A 17,265-nucleotide genomic window follows, 5' to 3' on the forward strand; every position below is an offset into this window, starting at 1 on the left:
TGAATCCATATAAGCACACAAATGACATAAAATTACTGTCCATTTTAGATTTTTTTTATTTTATTTATCTGAAATCTGGAGCATTTAACCCTGTACACTGAAGATGACAACTGCACAGAAACGTGTTTGAATTGTCAATCTCAATTTAAACAATACTCTGTAAGTGAGTATATCTCATGCATAGGCCTATACGATCCCATATACATCATAGAAACTTGGTTCGTTGCCAGGGCACTTGAAGCCCTGTAAGTTTATCAGCCCATCATCTCAGTTTCTAACTAGGTGATTTAAAGTCTTCCATATTTGTTTTGGTTTCTTTCAAAACAGAAGCTGACTTCATAACACATTGTATAGTACCTAATTATGACTTCATGGGTGCATTTGTTGTACTCTTTGATTTGCTTCTAAACTGCTTGGATTATCATCATTATTTTTATTTTTTGCAGTTGCGATATTGTGTGGAGTACTACTCGACCACGATATTGCACTTGGCCTCCCACCCAAAATGCCTGGTGAAGTTACAGTAGACAAGTGCAGTGATGACCCTGTGAACGATTTCAAGACAGTTGTCCATATATTATCAAGTGGTTCAGTGTTCCTTTCTGAAATATCATGATAAAAACTGTCTTGAACCTGACAGAAGCATCCTCACTCCTAGGTGCAATAATACTGTTGTCAACTATTTAGTCACTACTGTACTTGTTTACTGTAACATCACTATCTGTTTCCGATAATGGCTAAGGGAGGCCGAATGCAATAATATTGTGTTCAGGTAACCATAAAAATCCATGTGAGTACTGCTTTATTTAAATGCATTGTAAGCATTTTGTCTGTATTCTACTTTATTTTAGTTTGCAAGTGTTTTTCATACCTTCTCACATTTAATGGAGAGCTCCATATAAGCAACTTTTGATGGAACTGGTATTCAACTTTTTTACATCTTTGGAATGAGTGTGCCGTTTTGCTGTGAATGACGTTGCTTCTCCCAAGTGAGTATGCTGGGTAGTATTAGGGACACAGCACATATCAGTTTTTATTTATGCCAGGTACTATTATGCAGCAAAAATATTCTACATCAACAAGCATATTTGTACCTGGGATTGTGAAGTATGCTGTGAACGTACTTCCACTGTACTTAATGTTACTGTATTTCGCGAACTCTGGTTACGGCATGTGGAACTCACTAATAAATCCAATGATGAAAGCATGAGACTGTGTATTACAATATTTGCTTTTAAATATTCATAGGCATGGGAGGATAATTGTAGTACATTGATTTCTGCTACAATATATTGTTTGGGGTACGTGTTCATAACATGTGAACACTTGTGCATACATTATTACTGTTCCATTGTTTGTGTTTTTAAGGAAGAATGACCTAAGTCGAAACAAGGTACTAGGAGTAAATCTCATTACTGATAGCCTTGGGAGGGCCAAGTGTGACAAAACTCTGCCATATGGTGTGCAAGATGTACAAGAGAAAAGAAACTTTTGAAATGTGGTGCTACAGAAGAATACTGATGATTATAAGGGGTCTCATGTAACTAATGAGGAGGTACTGAATAGAATTGAGGAGAAATGAAATTTGTTGCACAAGCTGACTAGAAGAAGGAATTGGGTGATAGGACACATTCTAGAATGAAATGTTCACTCTGCAGCAGAGTGTGCAGTGATATGAAAGTTCCTGGCAGATTAAAACTGTTTGCCGGACTGAGACTCGAACTCAAGATGTTTGCCTTTCACGAGAAAATACTCTACCAACTGAGCTACTCAAGCACGACTCACATCCCATCCTCACAGCCTGTGGCTGCTTGGGTAGATCAGTTGGTGGAGCATTTTCCCGTGAAAGGTAAAGGTCCCGAGTTCGAATCTCAGTCCGGCATACAGTTTTAATCTGCCAAAGCTTCATATCACACACTTTGCTGCAGAGTGGAAATTTCATTCTGGAAACATCCCCCAGCCATGTCTACGCAATATGCTTTCTTTCAGTAGTGCTAGTTCTGCAAGGTTCACAGGAGAGCTTGTGTGAAGTTTGGAAGGTAGGAGACGAGATATTGGCAGAAATAAGGCTGTGAGGACATGGCATGAGTCGTGCTTGGATAGATCAGTTTGTAGAGCACTTGCATGCGAAAGGCAAAGGTCCCCCCAAGTTCGAGTCTCGGTCTGGCACACAGTTTTAATCTGCCAGGAAGTTTCTGGACACATTCTGTCTTCGAGGAATCACCAGTTTACTAGTAGTGGGAAGTGTGTGTGTGCGTGAAGGGGAGGGGGGTGGGGGGGAGAGCTGTATCAAACCCGTCTCAAAACTGAAGACTGCAACAGTAACAAACAAATACAACAAGAAGGAAGAATGCCTTAGTCAGTAACATTACAAAGCATACACAGTAGCAAGAAGCAACACCATTAAAAACAGAAATACATACTAATTCATTGACTTGATATAATAAAGTTGAATACCAGTTCTGTCAAAAGCAGCTAACATGTTGCCGTCCATTAAATGCGAGAATGTGCGAAAAATGTATGTGAACAAAAGTAAAGTTACCAGCAATATACTTGCGACGCATTTAAATCGAGCAGTTCACACACGGGTTCATTGGCAGGGGCAAATGTCCACAGAACCGTCTTCTGTTTTATATGACAGAAAAACAAATATAGAATCATTTACTCCACACATTATTACGTACACATGCATGCAAAAATAAAGCATTGTACGAGCAACAAACTGACAATGCAATTCAAAATATGCAATACACACAAGAAGTCATAATCAGGATCACAATGCGGTGAAACCATCTGCTGCGACATGTGTCAAACGATTCTTAAGTTGTGACAATTGCTAAGGCGCAATTATTTTCACTTGATATTGGCTATACGGTCTAAACTGCAATACTGGTTTTCACAAATAAATAATTTTACCGTCAAAAGGCGGGTACAACGCCACTTAAACAAAATTTTACACGTGTGAACCCCAGCTACGAGAAATTAATCTTAGTTTTTGATTGAGATTTGTCGAATGCATAAATTTGCAAGGTCACAAAAACGTTTCAGTTTCCAGGCATGCACTGCTAGACTACGAGACATGCCCATGAAGTAAAAAATGAAACATAAATGTCACCTAAACCGCACATTTCAAATTAAAAACAAAGATTTTCGCGCCATGTCGTTCTCTGTTTCCGACTTCCGTATCGTACCAACACGCGTATCGCTCTTCTTTTATTTTGGTGTTCTCAGTTCTGTGATACAAATACAATGCTTGTAAACAACACATTGGCTTTGCTGGCAATGTGTAATTTAAAAATCCTTTGACGCACATTGTGATGAAGAAAAGCCTTAATGCGAATTTTAGATGCTCGTTTGCATCATAATTTCAACTGTGTCCCTTGTTGCATGAGAAAGTCCTACGAATGTTGGAGTTATTGGTACAAAGGATAAATGCAGATTAACGACAAGTATCAAACGTAGATTCCAGCAGTTTCCTCCGTGAATGGAAAGACAGCTACATATATCCATTACAGCAAATCCAAAGGTACTTCCTTGCCTTCTTATTCAATTTGAAATTATTATGACTCATGCTGCCATGTCACCGAATAAGGTCAGCGCATGAAGTAAAGCAGAATTTAAATGGTCTTCGTAAACTCCAAAATGTAGTTTCTTTCTGTGGTTTACTGTTAGTTCAGTTTTAAAATTTTGCCTTAAAATCTCTTGAATAGGTTTGTCGTATTATGGCCTTGTCCTTTCGACGTATTTTTCACATGTAAATAAGCCAAAACGATCACTTTCTCAGATAATCTAATTTTTTTTTTAAATCGCCTAATCTCTTCATCTTTTACTTTTCTGCGCCAGTACATTTTATCTTAGAAAATATTACTGCAAGCGTATTTTTGTAATTGCATAGTTTTCACAAGAATAGCCACCTGAAGTTTCATTTAGGCTACGTGACTTATGTGACTCGAAATTGTGCAGGTAATTCAGACCTACAACATTCTTCCGTTTTTCTATACGAAGAACAGAGAGACTACTGCAGTGCCCATCAACCCGAAATTTCCCAGTATTACACAACAGTCTTACCTTTATTTAACTCCCTATCGTAGAGTAATTTTCATAAATCGACAGTCATTCTGAAAACTCCTGATTGATGTACAAATCTGAATGCAGAAAAAATGGTTTGGAGGAGGATGAGAGTGTGATTTGAATATGAGATTTTATGTGTACACGGTGCCTGGGTTAGCTGTCAGATACGTAACTATGAGGTATAGTAATTAATTGACAGCTCCATCATTCCCACAAGAATCTGAATATATGGTTATTAACTTTTATTTTCTGTTGGAGCAGTTTTTCTCGTATCTGTATTTTTGCTGCCCTGTTATGTTTACAACAACAGTGGTGTAGAAAATCTAGCAAATGTGTTTGTTTCATCAACTTCCAATTTAATTTTCCATGCACCAAAAATAGTTAAAACTTACTTCAGAATTATCAGCCTACATCAAACTCCCTTCGGCCAAGAAGTAATATTTCTAGACATTAATGTGTGTGTGTGTGGGGGGGGGGGGGGGGGGGGGATGAAAATCCTAGTATAGGCATCAGAAAGTCTGCTATGATATACACACTAAAGAAGAACATTTAATTTCTTATCCTGAAGAATAAGGAGGTGGCACAGCTGAAAGGAGTCCAGTTAGCCTATTACAGAAGACAGAGCAGTGAAACTAACAAACTCACTGAAAAGTATGGCCAAATGGGGATTTGGTCCAATGAAAGACGTGAAGAACACTATAAAATTAGATGTGACCGAGCACAATATTGCTACTCTTTGTACCAGTAACACATCAGGAGAACCTGGATGCCTTGTTGTGCTATCTGTCAGATAGGGGAAAGCAAATTATTATTTGTGGGGACTTCAATGTTGATTCACTTAAAGAGTGTAATAGGAAGAATGACCTGGCAGTCTTGCTCGGCTGTTTCAGTTTGATGTCTGTCATTGATTTTCCTACTGGGGTAGTAAAGGACAGCAACACATTGATAGATAACACTTTTATAGACCAAGATAAGTTTAAAAACATAAATTCTTGTCCTGTTGAGAATAGCCTTTCTGATCATGGTGCTCAGCTAGTTACAGTACATGATGTAGCTCCATTCAGTAATTCAAAACTACCCTGCAAAGTTGTGCTTTCAATTAATGATTCAACAATTAGAAATTTCAGGGAAAATCTTCAGCAGTTACACTGGATGAGGTGTACAAGGAACCCTATGCTAATTTAAAATATAACTTATTTCATGATACACTTGTAAGAGAATTTGAAAACTTGTTTCTCCAAGAAAGTAGTTAAATCTAATTATAAGAAACCACGCAAAAAACCTTGGCTTATTAAAGGAATAAAAATGTCTTGTAACCACAAAAGGGAACTGTATCTAACAACAAGAAAGAGTAATGACCCAGAAACAGCCAAATATTATAAAAAGTACTGTGCTGCATTAAGGAAGGTTATTAAAAAGTCCAGAAGCATGTGCATCATGTCTGAGATTAATACCTCTGATAACAAAATCAAAACAATTTGGAATATTATTACAAGGGAGATAGGGCAACCAAGAGTACAGGATGACGACATTACCATCAAAGCGAATGGAAACCTGACAGACAACAAGTTGTAAGTCGAAAACATTTTGAATAATCATTTTTTAAATGTTGTAGAGAAAATAGGATCTAAATGTTCATTAGAAGAAGCAAGACAGGTAATGGAAGAGGCCTTACCCACACAATTTGATACAGTTGAAATTAGGATGATGATAAACTCTCTCAAGAATGAAAGCTCACATGGAATTGATGGCATTTCCAGCAAGAGATAAGTGGGATTCTTAACCACATATGTAATAGCTCTCTGAAGCAGGGTTTTTCCCAGATAGACTGAAGTATGCCATTGTTAAAATACTGCATAAAAAAGGGGATACGCCTGATGTCAACAACTACCACCCAATCTCTCTTCTGACTGCCTTATCCCAAATTCTTGAAAAAGTAATGTATTGCACAGTAGCTTCACACCTTTGTAAAAATAAAGTTTTAACAAAATGTCAGTTTGGTTTCAGAAAGGTTTTTCAATGTAAAATGCTATATATACTTCCACTAATGAAATATTAAATGCTCTGAGTAACCAGAAGTCACCCGTTGGGATTTTTTGTGATCTCTCAAAGGCTTTTGATTGTGTAAATCATGGAATACCTCTAGATAAGCTCAAGTACTATGGTATGAATGGGACAGTACTCACATGGTTTACATCATACCGAACTGAAAGAGTGCAGAAAGTTGAAATAAGCAGTTCACATAATATGCAAAAAACTGGTGATTTCTCAAACTGGGGAACAATCAAGAATGGGGTGCCGCAAGGTTCGGCCTTGGATCCTGTGCTGCTCTTAATGTATATTAATGACTTACCATTCTGTATTCACGAAAATGCAAAGCTGGTACTTTTTGCTGATGATACAAGTATAGCTATCACACCCAACAGACAAGAAGTAACTGATGAAATTGTAAACGATGTTTTTCAGAAAATCATTAAGTGGTTCTCTGCAAATTGGCTCTCATTAAACTTTGACAAAAGACAGTATATACAGTTCCACACAGTAAATGGAATGACACCATTAATAAATATAGACTTCAATCAGAAATCGGTAGCTAAGGTAGAATATCAAAATGTCTAGGTGTCTGCATTGATGAGGGGTTGAACTGGAAAAAACACAGTGAAGATCTGCTGAAATGTTTGAGTTCAGCTACTTATGCCATTAGGGTCATTGCAAATTTTGGCGATATACATATCAGTACATTAGCTCATGGTCTCGCGGTAGCGTTCTCGCTTCCTGAGCATGGGGTCCTGGGTTCAATTCCCGGCGGGGTCAGCGATTTTTCCTGGCTCAAGTTGACTGGGTGGTGTTCTGTCATCATCATCATCATCATCATTCATCCCCATTACGGTCGGAGGAAGGCAATGGCAAACCACCTCCTCTAGGACCTTGCCTACTAAGGCAGCGCGGGTCTCCCGTGTCGCTCCCCTACGCTCTGTAAAGAAGTATGGGAATCATCATCATCATCATCAAATTAGCTTACCATGCCTTGCTTTCTTATGGCATCATATTCTGGGGTAACTCATCACTGAGTAAAAAAGTGTTCATTGCACAAAAGCGTGTAATCAGAATAATTGCTGGAGCTCATCCAATATCACCCTGCAGACACTTATTTAAAGAGCTAGGGATCTTCACTGTAGCCTCACAATACATATATATTCACTTATGAAATTTGTTATTAACAATCTGAACGAATTCAAAAGTAATAGCAGTGTACATGGCTACAACACTAGGAGAAAGGATGATCTTCACTACTCAAGGTTGAATCCAAATTTGGCTCAGAAGGGGGTAAATTATGCTGCCACAAAAGTCTTTGGTCACTTACCTAATAGCATCAAAAGTCTGCCAGATAGCCATATAGCATTTAAAAGGAAATTAAAAGAATTTCTGAATGGCAACTCCTTGTAGTCATTAGATGAATTTTTGGATATAGTAAGTGAGTAATTCTTCCCCCCCCCCCCCCCCCCACACACACACAAATTAGAAATATTAAGTGTTATGTAATATTTTGTGTAATGTAAATCTTGTATAGACATCTTTTATTAACCTGACATGTTCCACTTCATTACGAAGTGTCATATTCGTGATCTATGGAAGAAGTACTAATCTAATCTAATCTAACCTGATTCCAAAACTTAAAAACGCAATGATCTGGCAGTGAGGAAACCAGAGTCCTCACAGTTAGCTAGAAGATATCATAAATGTCTCATTCATAATTTACAGCTTTTTATGATTTGGTAAAAGACTAAATGGAGCGACTTGTTATAAAAGACAATGTAGAATACAGTAATAGAAATTCCTAAATGGAACAGTATGCAAAATAAGGGAAAAGCAACCACTCAACAATAGTGGATCAATGTGTGGAACTTTGTAACACATATCAGAAAACAGCATTCACACAAGCTTTTGAGCACTAGCTCTTTTTCCAGCAATAGTACAAACATTTACACAAACAACAATACAGACACCCAAATACACACTCCAGTGGCCATGGCAAAACTCAGATCCATTCACTGTCATAGAGTAAAAAATTCCTGTACTGTGCCCTATAGTATCTGTAGTTTCAGGTCTCTTGTATTTTTTTCTTGAATTTCTCCAATGTTAAGATGGCTGAATATTCTCGGGGCAATTGTTGTAAAGCTGTATCTTGTTTTCCACAGTTGACAGATTGGGAAGTTCTACACTTTTTCTCTTGAGTTTGGTGGTTATGTATCTCTTGCCCCCTTGCTGAATGTATGGTACTTAGGTTTTCCTTGACTTGGATAAGGCACAGTAACATGTAATGGCTGTAACCAGTAAATTATTCCAAGCTTTATGAAGAATGGTCTGCAGTGCTCCTACGTATTACTCAGTGTTATAATTATTATTGCTGTCTTTTGCATAACAGCACATCCTTGTAGGCTGATGAATGGCCCCTCAGCTGCAGGCCAGAGAGAATATAGCTGCAGAATAGAGCATGACATATAGTTAACAGATACTGGTAAGTAATTAGGTTTTTAAATCTCCATTAGAGGTATACCGTACGTGATAGTTTCTTGCATACATACTCTTTGTGTATGTTCCATGAAGGTTTGTGATCTATTACCAAACTTGGCAATTTCACAGTTTCTACTGGGTCCAGGTACCGTATTTACTCGAATCTAAGCCGCACTCGAATCTAAGCCGCACCTGAAAAATGAGACTCGAAATAAGGAAAAAAAAATTTCCCGAATCTAAGCCGCTCCAGAAATTTGAGACTCGAAATTCAAGGGGAGAGTAAAGTTTTAGGCCGCACCTCCAAATCGAAACAAAGTTGGTCCATTGTAATAATGAGACACAATTTAGGTCGAATGAATGACGATACAGCTACAGTAGTTTGGTTCGAGTCGTAAGCTTAGCAGTTAAGCTTTACCAGGTAGCAATTGCTATGCGTCAGGCGCTCCGTCCGTATGTATACGGGTACCCTTCCTTTTTCGCGTGCTTCGTCTGGTTTGAATCGATTGCTTATTTTGCTTTGATCTGATAAGTGCTGTTTTCTTTGTTATAGGTGTTTGCGTCACTCTAAGCTGAAAATGCATTTTACTGTACTGTGTCACGCATTGTTTGTCGCATTCTGATAGTGCGTGTTTACGGCCTGTCGCCGCTCGCGGCATAGCTTGCTTTTGTGCGCGCTACTGCCGCTTACAATTAAAAAAAAAAAAGAGAGAGCAATCGTCTCACTAGCGAAACAATGGCAAGAGACTGCTATTTGTTGTTACTTACACTGCTGCTTTCTTTGATAATGATCAACAAGAACCAAATAATAGACTGCGTATGATAGAACATGTTCTGAACGAGAGTTAGGCGAAATGTTTCTCCGTTTGAAAATCTTTGCGGCCGGTTCCGTAGCACATCAAATTCTGCACAGAAATTAGTCATCTTAGAATTAAAAATCTAGTCAGTTGCCGTGCTTCATTTCTGACTGTATCAATATTAGGCATAAGAATAATACGAATATAAACATGACACGATACGTATATTCTTCCGCGTTTGCTGTTGTCTCACTCTAGTTTCGTAGTTTATTAGGCAGGCAGGATTTAAATGAGATAGCAGCAAACACGAAAGAATACATGGCAAAATGTTTATATTCGTATTATTCTTATGGTGAAGAGAATACTGCATGTGATTCACATTTCATCAGGTTCCTATTAGCAACGATCTCTTCTCACAGGTAGGAAAAAATTCAGAAAGTAGAGTTGGCCATATTGACAAACATCCCAAACAGTCTTGCATGTCGGATTTTCGTAGTACATTGAAATTCTGCTACATTCGAAGATGAACAATACGGAATTTGTATTTATTTCGTTGGATAATGTATGAAAATGCAGTGGTCGAAACTCGGGGCGGAGAAAAAAAAGCTCGTATTCCACCTTTTTTTTTAAATTTACTGACGCGGAGGTTTTGGCGCCAGTATTTATCTTTGTGCCTACGAAGCATGCCTGTGTAGCGCTACATACATTTGACGGCAGAAGTTAGTTGTGGCGGCACCTACCAACATTTTTCATAACTTCCACTTGCTTTGCACTCGATTCTAAGCCGCAGGCGGCTTTTTGGATTACGAAAACCGGGAAAAAAGTGCGGCTTAGATTCGAGTAAATACGGTATATACTTTTTTGCTGATAATGCACACCATATGCTGAATTTTCTCTTAATTTATTTTGATTTTGTTTTAGGTGAAACACTCCTTGGCCTTTCCAAATAGCATATCTGATTCCAGGAGTGCTGGAGTAGAATTTTTTCCTTTGGCAGTAACGGTAGCATCAGCAGCAAAACTGCTGCCTGTTCTTAGTAACACGAAAGGTTAGCTAGTACAGTACCTCTCATACCAAAGGTTATTGTGGGGGATGCAATCAAACACTTTGCATGTGATCACACAGTGTGCGTTTCACAAACACCCTCCATCCCTCCCCCGCCCCCCCCCCCTAAAAAACCAGTTTTATTTTTGCTAGTATCCCCAATGCACCAGTAGTTGTGGATTTTCCCTCTTGAAAACCATGTTGTGGTTCATGGAAGGGACTGTTTTCCTCAAAGTAACCCAAAAACTGATTGAGACTGGCCCATACTTTGACACTAAACATGGGTCTTCCTGTTTGGAAATTTGTAATGTCCATTCAAGAAGGTTGGGAAGACTTCTGTAGGTATGCAGTTGTTTATGGCTGTGGCTGATTATTGCTGTTTCAGCAATAATTTTGCTGAAGAAAGTACACAGCATCCCATAAAAATCTCCATTCTCTGAAGGTTTGGGTAAATGTACACTTAGTGTGTTCATAGCTGTTGTGTTGCATGCCAATGTCGACAACAAATCTTAGTGATGAATGATATAAAATGAGTACAATGAATCATGAGTTGATTGTTAACAGCCAGTCAGAATAGTTGTTCATAATTTCCTAAGGTTTGTAAATAAACTTCTGGTATTTTGTTCTGATAGGTTAGAATTTAATCAAATTGTCAAAATTTTCAGCAAAATTGGAAATAAGATGTACATGTAAATTATTGCAACAATGAACATGTATCTCAGGCTGAGCTACAAGTCAGTCTAATTAATTAATCTAAAAACAAAGATGATGTGACTTACCATACGAAAGCGCTGGCAGGTCGATAGAAACACAAACAGACACATACATACACACAAAATTCAAGCTTTCGCAACAAACTGTTGCCTCATCAGGAAAGAGGGAAGGAGAGGGAAAGACGAAAGGATGTGGGTTTTAAGGGAGAGGGTAAGGAGTCATTCCAATCCCGGGAGCGGAAAGACTTACCTTAGGGGGAAAAAAGGATGGGTATACACTCGCACACACACACACATATCCATCCACACACAAGCAGACACATATTCTGTATATGTGTGGATGGATATGTGTGTGTGTGTGTGCGAGTGTATACCTGTCCTTTTTTCCCCCTAAGGTAAGTCTTTCCGCTCCCGGGATTGGAATGACTCCTAACCCTCTCCCTTAAAACCCACATCCTTTCGTCTTTCCCTCTCCTTCCCTCTTTCCTGATGAGGCAACAGTTTGTTGCGAAAGCTTGAATTTTGTGTGTATGTATGTGTCTGTCTGTGTTTCTATCGACCTGCCAGCGCTTTCATATGGTAAGTCACATCATCTTTGTTTTTAAATATATTTTTCCCGTGTGGAATGTTTCCCTCTATTATATTAATTAATTAATCTTATTTCCATATTGAGATTTGTTGGCTTTGTCAATTCACAACAAAGCTATCACATCCAACCTAGCCTAGGCTTTGAGCCACATTCCACATTAATCTGCCAGCACATCTAGTTTTGTACAATTTACTACAAATGAAAAAGACAGATTGCTACTGAACACGTACAGGAGACGACGAGTCCAGGATTCTTTTTATTGTGTCTGCCTGTAACTCAGTGTGCCCTCTATGTGGTGAGTAGCAATATATTTTTTGTTGTTATTCCATCCTGGACATTCCATTGCTTGATTTATACTGTTCACATTTCCAGAATGAGATTTTCACTCTGCAGCGGAGTGTGCGCTGATATGAAACTTCCTGGCAGATTAAAACTGTGTGCCCGACCGAGACTCGAACTCGGGACCTTTGCCTTTCGCGGGCAAGTGCTCTACCAACTGAGCTACCGAAGCACGACTCACGACCGGTACTCACAGCTTTACTTCTGCCAGTACCTCGTCTCCTACCTTCCAAACGCAGGAGAGCTTCTGTAAAGTTTGGAAGGTAGGAGACGAGGTACTGGCAGAAGTAAAGCTGTGAGTACCGGTCGTGAGTCGTGCTTCGGTAGCTCAGTTGGTAGAGCACTTGCCCGCGAAAGGCAAAGGTCCCGAGTTCGAGTCTCGGTCGGGCACACAGTTTTAATCTGCCAGGAAGTTTCTGTTCACATTTGTTGCTTTTGCTCTCTCAAAATCATACTATCGTATTCCAACCTAACCTAAGCATCAGGCTATGCTACAGGTCAGTTTCTTGGCACATCTAGTTTTCTTCCAGTCACATTCATAGGCTTTGCCAATGCACACCAAATTGTCACATTCCAACCAAACATTAGGCATCAGGTTATGTTATGTGTCAGTCTGGCAGCATATCTAGTTTTTTGCCATTAATATCAAATACAAATGAAATAAATTCATATCTTGTCCCAAAAGTTTCATCAACTTTAGTGATTCTCTTTGGCCAGAATTAATGAATAGCCATCAGCACTAAATGCAAGAGCTGCTGACACTGTAAGTGGACTTTAGCCAAGATTTGTATACTTTCATTATTTTCACTCCGTCATTAGGCTGCACCTTCTTCCCGTTTTCCATTTTGCTGTGTGGATTATTTGTTAAAGTGGCAAGAAGGTTTGCATTCTTCATCTTCTTCTACTGTGCTTCCTCTCCAGTTTTGTGTAAATTCATCTGAAAGATAGGATTACAGAATAAATATTCAAACTACAGTCAAATCCAAATCCAAAATCAGGGTCATGAGTGAATCACCACCCTTAGAATGGAGAGCATGTTTCTTATTGGTATTTAGGACTACTTCCAGCTGTTGGTCATATCTTTTTTGTTCAGTTCGTTTTGTGTTGCATTTCCTCAGTTTGGCAACACCACTTGATGAATTCCTCTGTTCTCGTGATATCTTTTACCAGAAGAGTTTGGTACCTGTCTTCCGTGATTCCTTTAATTAAACGTGAGATTTTTGTTGGCTCTGATATATTTGGATTTATAATGTGACATAGGGCCAAAGCATTCTGTATGTAGGACTGTGTTGTTTCTCCATGATGTTGTGACTTGTTATTCAACTTTTCTTCCACTGAGCAGACTTGCTGCTGATTGTTGCCTATGTTTTATTTAGTTCGGCCTGGAGTTTTTCCCATCTATTGAGCTTCTCTTCATTGTTTCAAACCACTGCTGGGCTGTGCTTTCCAAATAAACATACACGCATGCCAAACACATATTGTTATGCCACCTGATGTATTTGACAACTCAGTTGAATGCTTTCAGCCATTTCATCAAGTCCTCACTAACACTCCAGAAAACACTCATGGGTGCCTGATGTGTAGCTGACATACTGCTGTTTCAAAATCTGTCTGTCTCTCTCCTGAATATATAGATCTCAGGATCAATGTACTACTTGTTTCAGTTTCTGTCTGTGTAGCTGAATGCATTTACATTGCCTAATTGGAGCAATGGTGATGTGTATGATTTGAAGTATCCAGCGTCTCAACCAAACATTACCACATTGAAACGATAATCAGATCCAAATGCAGGGTCTTCAATGAAGCACAACACACAGAACTGAAAGCACATTTGTCACTGAAACTATCGTACAGCCAGAACAGAAATGGACAGAGAGTGCAGCTATTTATACAAATGTTGAATATTCAAGAATATACAAACAGTACAAACATAAGATATTTCAACAATGTTCGGAAAATGGCAAATACTAAATAACTGCTGGTGTTCAGGTTTGAACTTGTGACCCTAAGCATGCTAACCATGATGCTAACTACACCTATCTCCATGTACCATAACTTGCGGCATAGTTACGGTGGAAGCAGTCACTATCGGAACAAAATACTGCAGTTTGGACAAAATCATGGATATGTTTAAAAATGCATATAGTATTGTTTATCAAAACATCAGAACCCTCATTAATAAAACAGATGTACTTCTCATATCCACACAGAAAAATGAAAGGACAGACAGACATCATCAGATATGTTGTGCATATCAGAACATTACATCACCAAAATCTTGACTGACACAAGCTATTAACATACTAGTGTAGAACCAATAAGAAGTACCAGACCTTTCAGGTCAATGAAGATATGCTGAACAATTCTTTTAACGTTGTACCACAATAGTGGACTACAAAATTCACAAGATTCTAGTTGTAAAGACAATTTACAGGCCACCAACAGGAAGTATCTTAAACTTTATAAAGCACCTAGGGAGAGAGTTGTAAGTATGTTATGCACACATAACTGGAAAATCATTGTTTGTGGAGACTATAATGAAGATTTGTTGTCAGGGAGTACTGAACTGTGGCACCTAGAGTTGTTGATGTCCAATTTAGGATAATTTGCCACAGAAACATTTTTATATGAGGACTGAAGGTAATATAGTGCAACAGCTATTGATGGCTTGTTTTTGGACTCAAAAACCTGCCGTGATTTTCAGCAGTGGTCAGTGGCTTATCTGAACCTGTTGGCCAAATGTTAACAGTAAAATATACTGAGCAGTTTATTTGTTTGCCTGTAGGCAATATTTTTAATCATTACTTTTTTTAAAAAAATGGTTGATAAAATTGGTGCAAATAGCTCAGAAGAGAAACAAAACAATATGCTGAAGAAGCAATTAAAAATTAGTCTCACATCCCTATCTGAAATAAGAAAGAATATCATGACTCTAAAAAGTGAAAGGTCCTATGGGGTGAATGATATCTCAGATAATACACTGAAAAGCTGTAGCCATATAATATGTAATGTTCTTAGTCACTTATGTAATGCGTCATTAACTCAGGATGTTTTCTCAGAAAGTGTGGACAATTTTAGGACCCTCTGTAAAAAAGAAAGGATGACTCCACAGATGTTAATAACTGCTGCCCACTGTTACTGCTTAAAAAATTTCCTGAAATTTTTGAGAAGATATTGTACTCCAAGGTTGTCACACACTGTGTAGTAATGAGATTCTTAGTCAATCACAGTTTGGATTTCAAAAGGGCCATTCTATGAATCACCTATTTATATATTTACTGATCTCATAATAAAATATTGGAATGGTAACACATAACCAATTACAGCTTTCTTTAATATATCAATGGTATTTCATTGTGTCAATCATAATATTCTATTAATGATATGAATATAATAGAGGGAAACATTCCACGTGGGAAAAATATATCTAAAAACAAAGATGATGTGACTTACCAAACGAAAGCGCTGGCACGTCGATAGACACACAAACAAACACAAATATACACACAAAATTCTAGCTTTCGCAGCCAACGGTTGCTTCGTCAGGAAAGAGGGAAGGAGAGGGAAAGACGAAAGGATGTGGGTTTTAAAGGAGAGGGTAAGGAGTCATTCCAATCCCGGGAGCGGAAAGACTTACCTTAGGGGGAAAAAAGGACGGGTATACACTCACACACACACATATCCATCCACACATATACAGAATATGTGTCTGCTTGTGTCTGTATATGTGTGGATGGATATGTGTGTGTTGCGAGTGTATACCCGTCCTTTTTTCCCCCTAAGGTACGTCTTTCCGCTCCCGGGATTGGAATGACTCCTTACCCTCTCCTTCAAAACCCACATCCTTTCGTCTTTCCCTCTGCTTCCCTCTTTCCTGACGAAGCAACCATTGGTTGCGAAAGCTAGAATTTTGTGTGTATATTTGTGTTTGTGTGTCTATCGACATGCCAGCGCTTTCGTTTGGTAAGTCACATCATCTTTGTTTCTAGATATATAATATTCTAATAATTATATTATAAGAAGGGAAGTTGCTACTCACCATATAGCAGAGATGCTGAGTTGCAGAGAGGCGCAACAAAAAGACTCTCACTATTAAAGCTTTCGGCCATTAAGGCCTTCGTCACCACTAGACACACATATGCGTGTGTGCGCAAAGTTGCGTTTGCGCGCGTGCGCTCGTGTGTGTGTGTGTGTGTGTGTGTGTGTGTGTGTGTGTGTGTGTGTGTGCGTGCGTGCGTGCGTGCGTGCACGTGCACACGTATGTGTGTCTAGTGTTGATGAAGGCCTTAATGACTGAAAGCTTTAATTGTGAGAGTCTTTTTGTTGTGCCTATCTGTGACTCAATATCTCCTCTATATGGTGAGTAGCAACTTTCCTTCTCATAATATTGTTACATTCCGTCCCAGATTTTTCACTATTTTATTCTATTAATTAAGTTTTTGTGGAAATAACTGCTTAGCAAATGTCTGCTTATTTAAGAAACAGACTGCAGAAAGTTACCATAGGCTGTTCAAGTAATACAAAGAGGGATGTCACGTCATGTGCATGGTGTAAAATCAGAATCGGAGACCCACAGGGTTTGATCACGAAACACTACTATTCATGCTTTATGTTAATGATTTGCCGTTTTATTTGAATCAGGAGGCTTAATTAGTCCTGTTTGCAGATGATACAAGCATTTTAGTGAAGCAGAGCAAAGAAGAATCAACAGAGAAAAATAGTAAATGCTGTTTTTATGGTAGTTACTAAATGGTTTTTGTGGGCTAGCTTTAAGCTATGAAAAAAATTCAGTTCCAGTTTTGAACAGTCAAAAATATCCAACCTCCTATTAACCTAGTATACAAACAAGAATTAATAAACAGTATAAAACTGTAAGTTCTTAGGCGTGCATTTTGGTGAAAACGTAATCTGGAAAAATCATAGAGTAGCCAGTTAAAAATTTTAGGTTTGGCTACTTTTTCGATGAAAGTAATGGGTAACTTTGGGGATATAGAAGTCAATAAGTTAACATATTTTCCATATGGGCTTTCATTTAGTTAATTACTTAGTTAGTTTCATGTTCAACAGATCACTTGCATGACAAATCGTAATGGTGTGGGACAACTCATTTTACATTCAAATTGAAAATTAATTTGTAGATATATCTAAAAACAAAGATGATGTGGCTTACCAAACGAAAGAACCTCCTACTAACCTAGTA

The 17,265-nt window shown here is 38.4% G+C and overlaps 1 protein-coding gene across 2 annotated transcripts in view; it reads left to right on the forward strand.

Annotated features, from left to right (window-relative positions):
- The first annotated feature begins 3,215 nt into the window (after positions 1-3,215).
- LOC124776587 (protein Mpv17-like) overlaps positions 3,216-17,265 on the forward strand; it is a 76,311-nt gene continuing 62,261 nt past the window's right edge. Inside the window, exons 1-2 of one of the 2 annotated variants that reach the window (XM_047251645.1) lie at positions 10,185-10,220; positions 10,302-10,428. The gene's annotated coding sequence lies outside the window, so the exon portion shown is untranslated. Of the gene's footprint in view, positions 3,527-10,184; positions 10,221-10,301; positions 10,429-17,265 lie in introns of those variants that run through there. The other variant, XM_047251644.1, reaches the window with a different exon arrangement.

This window comes from Schistocerca piceifrons, chromosome 2 (assembly GCF_021461385.2).
Source record: "Schistocerca piceifrons isolate TAMUIC-IGC-003096 chromosome 2, iqSchPice1.1, whole genome shotgun sequence".
Classification (NCBI taxonomy): Eukaryota; Metazoa; Arthropoda; class Insecta; order Orthoptera; family Acrididae; genus Schistocerca; species Schistocerca piceifrons.